At 49.9% G+C, this 5,090-nt stretch overlaps 1 non-coding gene across 1 annotated transcript; it reads left to right on the forward strand.

The window, feature by feature from the left end:
- Positions 1-256: 256 nt before the first annotated feature.
- On the forward strand, positions 257-375 carry trnal-caa (transfer RNA leucine (anticodon CAA)). The gene is made up of 2 exons: positions 257-294; positions 330-375. It is a non-coding gene; the product is annotated as a tRNA-Leu (tRNA).
- Positions 376-5,090: the final 4,715 nt, after the last annotated feature.

The raw sequence follows: 5,090 nt of genomic DNA on the forward strand, positions 1-5,090 counted from the left end.
GCGCCCCCCCCCCCCCCCCCCCCGCTCGAGCACGCGCACCGGGTTCCATCGCGTCCCGCCGGCGACCAACGGCTGTAAACAACGGGCAGGCGCGGAGTCAGGGGACGGAGAATGTCGGGGGTAGATTAAGAGACAAGAAAGAACGAAGTGTTCGTCGAAAATAGACTTATAACCGGTCGAAAAAGAGGAATAAAAGGCAAGCACCGCATGGGTAAGTTGCTGGGTTTGTAGCTCGCTGCCGCTGCGCCTGGCAGCTGTCAGGATGGCCGAGTGGTCTAAGGCGCCAGACTCAAGGATGCGTCCTTCCCCGACAACCAACGGGGCGGGTGTTCTGGTCTCCGACTGGAGGCGTGGGTTCGAATCCCACTTCTGACAAGTTTTTTCCGTCACCTTGTTCAAATTTATATTTATGCCATCTCTCCGCTTCCATCGTCTTCCTGCACACGGTTGCTTTCTTCACTTCATGCAGGCTAGGTTAGGTTCTACGACTTACGCACAAGCAATGTTATATGAGAGCAAAACACAAAGTTCTAGAGTGTAGGAATGTTACAACATTTTGAGATTAAAAAAATCAAGTCAGCAATTTATCCCATCAGATAAAGCATAATAAGACGTTTAATTTGACATCTAATTCACTTTCAGTATTAAAAAAGATATGGCCATTTTCATCCTCTGAAATTAGCATCTTGTTCCCAATTGCTTTTTCATAGACTTAACACAAAAGCTATGATCAACGACAGTCAAAAGCCCATAACTTTCTTAAAAATTAAGAGAACTGAATGAAATTATTATTATAGATTGTGATTCATAAATCTCGGCCAGAGCTTCTGCAATTTCTTCGTCAGCTTCACATAGTGTAATCTGACATATCTGATCTCTGATGTGTGTGGGGGGCGGGGGGTGGGGGAAACTTTTAAAATCTTTCCGCTGCACGGAGAACCCGACCTTTTCCCTGTCGGGTCTCCGTTGTCGTTGGGGCCTAACGCCGTGGGCGGCCACCAACCGGAACAACCTGGGGCTCCAGTCACAGAGCCTGTGGACTTACCCACCATCGCGGAGCTGGCCGAGTTCGGAGCGGGAGGAGCTGTGGCGGCGCGCGGCTGCGACCCGACCCTTGGAAAGCGGTGAAATTATTGGACAAAGTCAGCATGGATTTATGAAGGGTAAATCATATCTGACGAATCTTATCGAATTTTTCGAGGATGTAACTAGTAGAGTGGATAAGGGAGAACCAGTGGATGTGGTGTATCTGGACTTTCAGAAGGCTATCGACAAGGTCCCACAGAAGAGATTAGTATACAAACTTAAAGCACACGGTATTGGGGGTTCAGTATTGATGTGGATAGAGAACTGGCTGGCAGACAGGAAGCAAAGAGTAGGAGTAAACGGGTCCTTTTCACAATGGCAGGCAGTGACTAGTGGGGTACCGCAAGGCTCAGTTCTGGGACCTCAGCTATTTACGATATATATTAATGATTTGGACGAGGGAATTGAATGCAACATCTCCAAGTTTGCAGATGACATGAAGCTGGGGGGCAGTGTTAGCTGTGAGGACGATGCTAGGAGGCTGCAAGGTGACTTGGATAGGCTGGGTGAGTGGGCAAATGCATGGCAGATGCAGTATAAAGTGGATAAATGTGAGGTTATCCACTTTGGTGGCAAAAACATGAAAGGAGACTATTATCTGAATGGTGGCCGATTAGGAAAGGGGGAGATGCAACGAGACCTGGGTGTCATGGTACACCAGTCATTAAAAGTAGGCATGCAGGTGCAGCAGGCAGTGAAGAAGGCGAATGGTATGTTAGCATTCATAGCAAAAGGATTTGAGTATAGGAGCAGGGAGGTTCTACTGCAGTTGTACAGGGTCTTGGTGAGACCACATCTGGAGTATTGCATACAGTTTTGGTCTCCTAATCTGAGGAAAGACATTCTTGCCATAGAGGGAGTACAGAGAAGGTTCACCAGACTGATTCCTGGGATGTCAGGACTTTCATGTGAAGAAAGACTGGATAGACTCGGTTTGTACACGCTAGAATTTAGAAGATTGAGGAGGGATCTTATAGAAACTTACAAAATTCTTAAGGGGTTGGACAGGCTAGATGCAGGAAGATTGTTCCCGATGTTGGGGAAGTCCAGAACAAGGGGTCACAGTTTAAGGATAAAGGGGAAATCTTTTAGGACCGAGATGAGGAAAACCTTTTTTCACACAGAGAGTGGTGAATCTCTGGAATTCTCTCCCAATACAATACAATACAATACAATTTATTTGTCATTTGAACCCCATTGAGGTTCAAACGAAATGTTGTTTCTGCAGTCATACACACAAAAAAGAACCAAGACACACACCATTTACACAAACATCCATCACAGCGCATCTCCTCCTCGCTGTGATGGAAGGCAAAGGCTTATCTCTCCCCTGCACTCCGCATTCCCCTCCCGATGTCAGAGTCAAAGCCCCCGGCGGGGGATGGTAATTGTCCCGCGGCCATTTACGCCGCGCGGGGTGATGCAAGGCCGTGCTCCGGGTCTTGTTGTTGGAGCCCCCGGCGGGTGTTAGCAAAGTCCCCCAAGCCGCGCGGGTCGATGATGAATGGCCCCGCTCCAGGTAATCTTCAACCCCCACAACTCGGGCGGGTGAAGTCGCTGTTGCGGAAGCCCCGAAAAGAGGTCTCCCAGCAGGGACCCACGGGCTCCCGGTGTTCCTGTCTGCCAGACCTGCGGTTGGAGCCTCCGAATCCCCGGGGTCGGGTCGCAGCAGCTCGCCACCACCGCTCCTCCAGCTCCGCGATGGTGAGTAGGTCCGCAGGCTCCGCGACTGGAGCCCCAGGTCGTTCCTGCTGGAGGCCGCTCCACGGTGCTAGGCCCCAATGACAACGGAGACCCGGCAGAGAAAAGGTCGGGTTCTCCATGCAGGGGATAGATTTTTAAAGTTTCTCCCACCACCCCCTGCCCCCCACACACACATACCCACACACATACCCAAAAAAATTTAATAAAAACTACATTCAAACGAGACAAAAAATAATAAAAAGACAAACGGACTGCAGAGGCCGCTGCGACGTGAGTCGCGCCGCCCACCGATCAGAAGGTAGTTGGGGCCCAGTTCATTGGCTATATTTAAGAGGGAGTTAGATGTGGCCCTTGTTGCTAAAGGGACCAGGGGGAGAGAAGGCAGGTACAGGATACTGAGTTGGATGATCAGCCATGATCATATTGAATGGCGGTGCAGGCTCTAAGGGCCAAATGGCCTACTCCTGCAACTATTTTCTATGTTTCTACGTTTCTATGACCCCGGGGATTCGGAGGCTCCAACCGCAGGTCTGGTGGACACTAACACCAGGAGCCTGCGGGTCCCTGCTGGGAGACCGCTTTTCGGGGCTTCAGCAACGGCGACTTCTCCTGCCCGAGTTGCGGGGTTGAAAATTACCTGGAGCGGGGCCTTACATCGCCCGGCGTGGCTTTAAATGGCCACGGGACTTGCTAGCGCCCGCCCGGGGCTCCAACACCAAGACCCAGAGCGCGGCCTTGCATCACCCGGCGCGGCTTTAATGGCCACGGGACACTTACCATCGCCCGCCGGGGGCTTTGACTCTGACATCGGGAGGAGAATGAGGAGTGCAGGGGCGAGATAAGACTTTGCCTTCCATCACAGTGAGGAGGAGATTCACTGTGATGGATGTTTGTGTAAATTGTGTTGTGTCTTGGTTCTTTTTCTTGTGTGTATGACTGCAGAAACCAAATTTCATTTGAATCTCAAAATGAGGTTCAAATGACACAAATAAATAAATTGTATTGTATTGATCAGGCCTGGGAGTCCCACATGCCTGTGTTTGCTCCATATCTCTCTAAACCTATCCTATCCATGAACCTGCCTAAATGTTTCTGAAATGTTTTGATACTACCTACCTCAACTATCTCCTACGGCAGTTCATTCCATATACCTACCACCCACTATGCAAAAATAGTAGCACCTATTAAATCATTCCCCCCTCACCATAAACCTATGTCCTCTGATTCTCGATTCCCTTACTCTGTGTAAAGTATTTTCTAACTCAAACATAGCTAACCATGTTAAATACTCCTGGTGCATTCTTTTAATTTCAATGAGAAAAACGGAAGTTTAATAGATTTTTTGTGTGTCATATGAAAAATTCCAAATGGGCAGTAAAAATGAGAATCAAATACACAGGACTAGATGTTAAAAGTCCCTTGTGCCAATAGGTGGGGAGCATTTCACGACATCCGTTGATTGTTGAGAGTGGTAGACGCTCAACATCGGTGGGGGGCGGGGGGGGTGATACATATATCTTGGCCTGTGTAACCTTCAGGATAGTTGGGCACAGGACACATCATCAGTAGTGTACCCTTGCATCACTGGGTGTTTCGGCCTTTTAACACTATACACCCTCCACAAGGGCGGCCCGCTGCAGGATGATCAGCCCTCAGCGCGTGTCCCGTGTCAAACCATCCCAAAGATTCACCCTGAGGTACTTGGGGCCCAGCATGGGTCTTTCCGCTTGAGCCAAATCCACCGGCTGCTTATTTCAGCCGCCTCTGAGAGTGATCTTATGGTCTTCCGCAGAGCCTGACCGTAGCTTCCAAGCTCCTTCAGCAGTCTGATGGTAGATGATGCAACAAATCCTCTGCATCCCACTTCAACTGGATAGACTTTGGTGTTCCAGCCACGCTGCGTTGCCTCTGCTGCAAGCTCTGCGTAGCGCAGCTTCTTACGCTCATAGGCCTCCTCAACACAGTTCTCCCATGGAACTGTGAGCTCTATGATGTAAGCAGTCTTCTGTGAAGGGGACCAGAACACCAAGTCTGGCCTGAGGTTGGTGGAAGCAATTTCAGGTGGAAAAACTAGTTGTCGGCCGATGTCCGCCAGCATCCTCCAGTCACGGGCCCTGCATAGGTTTCCTTCTTCTGATCTGGTGGAAGGATGTTTAGATGTTTTCTTTCCTTCTCGGACAAAGTTTGTTGCCCTTAGGAGGGGGGGGGGTTGCTTGCTCTCGGAGGCAAGGAGTTGGTCGCACACCACCTGTTCTCAAGGGCTGATGCCAGGCTTTTTAGTACCTGATTATGCCGCCACG

The sequence above is a fragment of the Leucoraja erinacea genome, chromosome 1 (assembly GCF_028641065.1).
Source record: "Leucoraja erinacea ecotype New England chromosome 1, Leri_hhj_1, whole genome shotgun sequence".
NCBI classification, from domain to species: domain Eukaryota; kingdom Metazoa; phylum Chordata; class Chondrichthyes; order Rajiformes; family Rajidae; genus Leucoraja; species Leucoraja erinaceus.